Raw genomic sequence first — 8,788 nt, forward strand, 5'->3', positions numbered from 1 at the left:
ACCATGGGTTTCACACACGTTATAGTTAGGAATTAGCATTTAAAAAACCTTGCAAATTCACTGAAAAAACCATGGGTTTCACACACGTTATAGTTAGGAATTAGCATTTAAAAAAACTTAGAAATTCAGTGAAAAAACCATAGGTTTCACACACGTTATAGTTAGGAATTAGCATTTAAAAAACCTTAGAAATTCAGTGAAAAAACCATAGGTTTCACACATGTTATAGTTAGCTGGACATTTTACTCGTAAAAAACCAATGAAATTCCCCCGTTATAGTTAGTTCAGCTAACTATAACTCGCGCGCCCGCAATGAACTGCTGATGACGTCACATATTACATCACTCATGACATGGTCAGTGACATCACTCATGACATCACTGATGACATCTCAAATGACATCACTGATGACATCACTGATGACATCATCCTTGTGATAGAGTGGCAGACCTCCTCTTCCCCTAATAAAACCTTTGATACACACATTCAAAAATAGAGACTAAAATTTACAAAACAATGGACATACCAATAACAGTTACAACAACCTCTTCAGTAATTCTAAGATCCACATACACATCCACTCATTCACCAACAGTCCAATACAGTCACTCATACATGTACTCACTTATCATATGTACTCATACACCTATACATCCTGTTACACAATGCCACTCATCCATAGAGCTACTCACACACATAGTCACTCATGCTAATAAAGAATCAAACATACATTTACTTGCATATACAGTTATACACACACCACCACACTTACTTCTACGGAAACTTACACATACTTAGTCTTTTAAACAATCACTTATAGAAATACATACTTATTCATACAGGAACTCTTTCAATCTCTCACTCTCACATATACTCACATATATAAACCAATAGTCACATATACTAGTTTTAAACATATGTAGTTACTCATAAAGACACTATTGAGACAGTCATTCACTCACTAACACACCCATACACACACTCATCCACCCATGCAGTCCTGCACACATGCTCTGTTCAACACATACAAACAGTGAGTCACTCATTCATGCACCTATGCGCTACGTCATACCCCCCACCGAACCATGCAGACACTCAGACTGATACTCAAAAAACCAACTAATAACCTATATAGACACCCATGTAGCTACTCACCAACCCATGCAGCCACTTATACACAAAGTGAAAAAATGATACAGATATTTATATATTTAAACATTACTCACTAAGCCATGTATTCACTATGATACACTTAATCAGTCAGTTACATAATCAATTTTTCAAAAAGAAATCATCCATTTAGACAGTAATATACCCATTTATTCTTCCATCAACCTTGAGATATACATATATAAAACATATTTAATTTTCAGAAAAACACACATTCACTGGATGATGTCATCAGTGAGGTCATCAGTGATGTCATTTGAGATGTCATCAGTGATGTCATGAGTGATGTCACTGACCATGTCATGAGTGATGTAATATGTGACGTCATCAGCAGTTCATTGCGGGCGCGCGAGTTATAGTTAGCTGAACTAACTATAACGGGGGAATTTCATTGGTTTTTTACGAGTAAAATGTCCAGCTAACTATAACATGTGTGAAACCTATGGTTTTTTCACTGAATTTCTAAGGTTTTTTAAATGCTAATTCCTAACTATAACGTGTGTGAAACCTATGGTTTTTTCACTGAATTTCTAAGGTTTTTTAAATGCTAATTCCTAACTATAACGTGTGTGAAACCCATGGTTTTTTCAGTGAATATATATATATATACATATACCATCCATATATAAATATACTCACATATAGATTCATTTATATATGCATATATCTATAAGTATATATGTAAACATGTATATACATCTGTATATCTATACAAGTATAAATATATATAGGCATGCATATGCATATAAATATGCATACATAAGCATGGATGCATATTTCTTTACAAATATACATACATATGCACATATATGCATACATATGCACATATATGCACATATATACAAACGGATCATCGTCCAGTGAGAGGCCGTGGAAGAGGAAAAAGCCAAGGAGGAGGAAACAGAGAAGAGGGGGCGAGGGGTACAGGAGAAGCGTCAGAATGGCAAACAAAGCGCTCCCTACGCTCCAATGCGAAGAAAGCAACGAAAAAGCAATAAAGAATAAAACAGTTATTAATTTGAGTACTGTGATTTTAACAGAGGAGCAACAATCGATATTAGAACTGGGGCTCTCATTCTGTGAAGATAATGAATTTAATTATCCAAGCTGCAGAATGGATTTGTATTGTTTCATCCGAAAACTCAAATTGGATAAACTTAATTGTAACCGCAATGCTCATGGAAATCATAAACAAGAACCAATTTGTATGCCTCAGGATGAATTGGACAATCTGAATGTAAATGATATACCCATTCTAACAGCCCTTATGACGTTAGCTGGAGAAGAGAATATAAATATGGAAAACATGGAAAATGAGAACTATTCTGAAAACGTGGGAAATCCAAATAGCAACAACACTGAGGAAGTATCAATAGTCAATGAACAAACAGAAGTGCTGTCACTAGGCATGCAAAGAGATGATCAAACCCCATTCAGATTACCGTCATGATTTGTACCACAAATGCAAAGAGACAATTTGGACATTTTTAGTGATAATGTAACTAAAGATTTGAAATTATTGTATTATGATTTAAATCAGAAGAAAAAAAGAGTGAATCTTAGAAAAGCTCAAATACATAAAACTGTGGTCAAACTACAAGAAGAAGACGGAATTTTGATAAAACCCTCTGATAAGGGGGGGAATGTTGTTTTATGGGGACGTGAACTATATAAAAAAGAAGCATTGAGCCAATTGAATAATCCAGAATGTTATCGAAGGATCAGTATGTAGGAATATGAAGATACAAGGGACCTCTTTTTTGAAAAACTTGAGGTATGGAAACAAGAGGATTTATTAAGCTGGGATGAATTTAAATTCATCAAGAAAGAAAAACCAGTAATACCGGTATTCTATATGCTCTCGAAGGTGCATAAAAGTATCACTACACCTCCAGGTAGACCTATAATTTCTTCATGTGGCAGCTTGTTTGAAAATGCATCAAGATATATTGATTACTTTCTTAATCCTCTTGCAAGGACATTGACTTCACATATTAAAGACTCGACGGACTTTCTTAAATGTATTTTTGATATTCATTGGGATGCTACTACTATGTTTTTAATAACCTTGGATATCTCAACATTGTATACAAGCATATGGCATATAGATGGCCTTAGAGCAACAGAGTATTTTTTGAATAGGAGACCTTTAAGGCTTTTGAAACACAACCGTATGCTTTTAGAGTTAATGGAACTATGCCAAACGAAGAATATTTTTTTGTTCGGTGAGGAATTCTTTCTACAAGAGAAGGGTACGGCGATGGGCACCTGCTTCGCTCCCAGTTATGCCAACTTACATCTAGGCTGGTGGGAGGAGCAGGTGCTCGGGGGGCCACCCTTAGAACAGTGGCCTGGTTTGGAGTGTTGACAGCCAATTAGCATGAAGCTCGTGATCGGGAGGGTGCGCGGATCCACCGCGGCCATAGATATCACTATCTTTATTTCTTAATTTCTCAAAAACTACTGAACGGATTTACACCAGTTTTTCAAAAGGTCGCTTTCTGAGCCAAACAGTACCTTTTTGCCAAATGTGGTGTAATTCCGTTCAGCAATTTTTGCTATAACTGTGTCTAAAGTTTCCTATGGGAAATTGATTTTTTGACCTCTATTTTTTTAATTTCTCAGGAACTACTGAACGGATTTACAACATTTAAAAAAAAGGTCTCTTTCTAAACCAAGGGTTAACTTTTTGCAAAATTTGGTGTAATTTTGTGTAATTCCGTTCAGCAGTTCAGGCTGTAGCCTGTTCCAAACTTTCTTTGAGACCCCCCTTTTTTCTCGGCCCCCGCTTGACGAATCACCCCCAAACTTTCAGGATAGGAGCTGACCGGAGCACCCCACCAGTTTTGAAATTTTCGCGAACATTCGTCATCCGGTGCCAAAGTTATTGGGAAAAAAATGTTACGATTTTCCTATGGTAACTAGGTCCTAACTATAACTACCTACTGGCGACCGCCAGTAGGTAACATACCAATATATGTATATGAATGTATATATGTATGCATATGTCCATTCTTTTATAAATATATACATATATATGCATTTATATATATATATATATATTCACTTAAAAAACCATAGGTTTCACACATGTTATAGTTAGCTGGACATTTCCCTCGTAAAAAACCAATGAAATTCCCCCGTTATAGTTAGTGCAGGCAACTATAACTCACGCGACCGCAATCCTCTGCTGATGACGTCAGATATTACCTCACTGATTACATATGTGTCTTTCTGAAAAATAAATATTTGTAATATATGTATAGCTAAAGATTAATGGAAGAAGACATGGGTAAATAGGTGTCTAAATACAGTGATGTAATATCTGACGTCATCAGCGGAGGATTGCGGTCGCGTGAGTTATAGTTGCCTGCACTAACTATAACGGGGGAATTTCATTGGTTTTTTACGAGGGAAATGTCCAGCTAACTATAACATGTGTGAAACCTATGGTTTTTTAATTGAATTTGCAAGGTTTTTTAAATGCTAATTCCTAACTATAACGTGTGTAAAACCTATGGTTTTTTAAGTGAATTTGTACAGTTTTTTAAATGCTAAGTTATGTATTTATTAATATTTTTTTTTCAGGTTTTTCACCGTGCACGTTGTGCGTGCCGTGCGCGCACGGTGCGCGCACCCAGCGCTTTTTTGTCAAAAAAATAAATGTTTTTTTCACCCTTGGGGGTCCTTCAGTGAACCCCTGACAAAGGCTAGGGGGTCAGGAACTGTCCACCCTGCCCCCTTTTCACGTTCTCCACCTTTGTTTTTCACTGCCTCAGACTGCGAGAGACAAAATGGCGGCCGGCACTTCCTGATTTCGACCGATTAGAATGTTTACTGACATCTAACAACCAATCAGAATTGCGCTCGCGCACGTCACCGTGCACGCACCTTGCGCGCACGGTGCACGCTTATAGATATACATGTACTTTTAACTGAAATTTTCTCAGGAACTACTGAACAGATTGACTTCAGATATTCAAAAGGCACATCCCTGACCTGAGGACTACCTCTCTGCCAAATTTCAAGTAATTCTGTTCAGCAGTTCGGGCTGTACCTTGGACTAAAGGTCCCTATGGAAAAATGCATGGGGAAAACGCGTTTTGGGAACCCCCTTTTTTCTCGGCCCCCGCTTGACTAATCACCCCGAGACTTTCAGGGTAGGAGCGGAGCCGAGCGCCCCACCTATTTTGAAAAATTTGCGAGGATTCGTCAACCGGCGCCAAAGTTATTCAAAATAGAATTTTCAGATTTCCTATGGAAACACGGTCCTACCTATAACTATCTACTGGCGACCGCCAGTAGATAATATACATATCTATATGTATATATATATTCACTGAAAAAACCATAGGTTTCACACACGTTATAGTTAGGAATTAGCATTTAAAAAACCTTGCAAATTCACTGAAAAAACCATAGGTTTCACACATGTTATAGTTAGCGGAAATTTTACTGATAAAAAACCAATGAAATTCCCCCGTTATAGTTAGTGCAGGCAACTATAACTCACGCGACCGCAATCCTCTGCTGATGCTAATACTGTATTTAGACACTTATTTGCCCATGTCTTCTTCCATACATTTTTAGCTATACATATATTACAAATATTTTTTTTTCATAAAGACACATATGTCATCAGCAGAAGATTGCGGTCGCGTGAGTTATAGTTGCCTGCACTAACTATAACGGGGGAATTTCATTGGTTTTTTATCAGTAAAATTTCCGCTAACTATAACATGTGTGAAACCTATGGTTTTTTCAGTGAATTTGCAAGGTTTTTTAAATGCTAATTCCTAACTATAACGTGTGTGAAACCTATGGTTTTTTCAGTGAATTTGTACGGTTTTTTAAATGCTAAGTTACTTTACGCCATTCGTGGCGTGCGTGCCCACTTAACGCAGTTCGTTCCGTGCGCGCACGGTGCGCTTCGCGCACCGTGCGCGCACAGTGAGCACGCGGTGCGCTTCGCGCACCGCGTGCCCACTTTACGCAGTTAGTGCCGTGCACGCACGGTGGGCACGAGGTGCGATGACAAAGCAAGAAAGCACGTCAACAAATCTGTACTTACTTGTAGGTACCACTAAAAAATCATTTCATAAACACAACGGCTCTTTTTAGAGCCCCCTAATATCTAAACACTTAAATCTGATTTTCATTTTTTTTTTTTTTTTTTTTCTACCGTACGCTTACCGTAAGCTTACCGTACGCGTACCCCGTGATTTTTTTTAAAATCAATAAATGTTTTCTTTGTACTTTACAGTCCTTCTTTGACCCCCTCACAAATGTAAGGGGGTCTGTAACTCTCCTCATTGCCCCCTTTCCTTGTTTTCACTCTTTTTTTTCAGAGTGAAATACACAAAATGGCGGCCGCCGCTTCCTGGTTTCGGCCGATTCGAATGTTTACTAAGATCTAAGAGCCAATCAGAATCGCGCTCGCGCACGCCACCGCACGCTTACCGTAAGCGTACGGTAAGCGTACCGTAAGCGGGCTCAGATATATATATTGATTTAAAGGCTATTTTCTCAGAATCTACTGAACAGATTTACACCAAACCTACAAAAGGCACTTCCTTGACCTAGGGACTACCTCTCTGCCAAATTTTGAGTAATTCTGTTCAGCCGTTCGGGCTGTAGCTCGTTCTAAAGGTCCTATGGAAAAATGCATGGGAAAAACGCGTTTTGGGACCCCCCTTTTATCTCAGCCCCCGCTTGACGGATCCCCCCGAGACTTTCAGGGTAGGAGCGGAGCATAGCGCCCCACCTATTTTGAGAAATTCGCAAGGATTCGTCGACCGGCGCCAAAGTTATTCAAAATAGAATGTTGAGGTTTTCCTATGGAAACGTGGTCCTAACTATAACTACCTACTGGCGACCGCCAGTAGGTAATATATATATCACAGCACTCCATCACTCCTTCGCTTGCAGCCTGGATGGAAACGGACCACCAAATAGTGCCAAAAGGTGAATTTTATTGCATACTCGGTCCTGACGCATTTTGGCTCAACAAGATCACATGCATATATATACATATTTAAACATAAATATACATTTGCATATCTACATAAATGCATATATAAATACATGCATAAATATGCATATATATACATACATATTCATGTATGCATATATGTTTCCACATATATGCATATATATATGTACATGTATACACATGACTTTAAATGTGAGCAAAAATAGAAATGATTTACTTGTACCTAATAACAAAACAAATCAAGCAATCCCAGTTCCAACCAGTATCCAAGTTAATGATAAAACAGAGAATGAAATAAGACTGATTACCACCTATAGTAGACAGGCCAAAAAAATCAAAAGTATTATTCGTAAGGAGTGGCCCATTGTATTAACGGATCTCACTCTTAAAGCAGTGCTGCCCATGAATTCAACCATTACATACAGAAGAGCATTTTCAATGAGGGATGAACTGGTATCCAACAGTCCTGAAATTTCATCCAGTGGCAATTGGCTTAACCCTTCAAAAGGGGTTTTTAAATGCTCTTCATGCAGAGCATGTAAGTTTGGAGTTAACACCAACCAATATACCACACCTTTCAGTGAGGTACCTAGATCTCTGAAAGGACATTATTCTTGTCGCACTGACCATGTGGTATATGTATTACAATGTACATGCAATCTTAAGTATGTAGGAAGCACTAAGCTGCAAGCATTTACCCGAATTTTACAACATCTAAGAGCTATAGTAAATTCCGATTCAACTTACCCGGTAGCAAGACATTTTAAAGCTTGCCACAACAATGATCTCAGTTGTTTGAAATATTTTATTATCGATTCAGTACCAAAATCAAAAAGAGGGGGCAACGGGGAAAAACTCCTGAGACAGTTAGAATCAAAATACATAGTTGAGTTGGATACACGCATTCCAGGAGGCTTGAATAATGGAGAGGATTTACATCACTTTTTATACACACGCTCATAGCTGCAGTTAGTATGAAACATAGGCCTGTATACTATTAGAAGTCACTGTATTATTTACATAGATTTTAACTTGTCTTGAATTTTTGCATGTTTTGGAGATTTACTTATGGGGTATGTGAGCTTCTGATTACCGCATCTTTGAATATGGAAACTGTCTGAATATAAGTATGTATTTTAGGTTTCAATTGTATTATTGTATGTATAGGTTCCCACATAATGGTAGAAATAGTTTGGAAAGCAGCTGTCCTCTAGCTGAGCATGGTCAAATTTTTAAAAGTTTCAATAAAAAAAAAAAAAAAAACTTTTTTTATATACCCAGCGTATTTCCTAATAGAGATATAGCGTGGCATTGAATTTTCATATAGCTATCAAGACTCTTTTAAATCAAGTTTTTATCAATGATGTTCTTAGGGCAATGATTAATATATCTGCATATTTGCACATTAGATTGCGTATTTGCACAATTTTGCTGTATTTGCACAGATATCAATACCTTGCTTTGTTTGCACATAATATACGTTATTTGCTCTAAACCCGGAGGGGAATGTTCCCAATAGAGGGATATATAGTGACAAAAAATATACTACATGTGAATAGTCGTAGCGCAGGCAAGATATAATGATTGAGTTAAGTCATTTGCTAGCGTTATATGCGCAATACTGCT

This window comes from Triturus cristatus, chromosome 3_2, assembly GCF_964204655.1.
Source record: "Triturus cristatus chromosome 3_2, aTriCri1.1, whole genome shotgun sequence".
In the NCBI taxonomy this organism is placed as follows: Eukaryota; Metazoa; Chordata; class Amphibia; order Caudata; family Salamandridae; genus Triturus; species Triturus cristatus.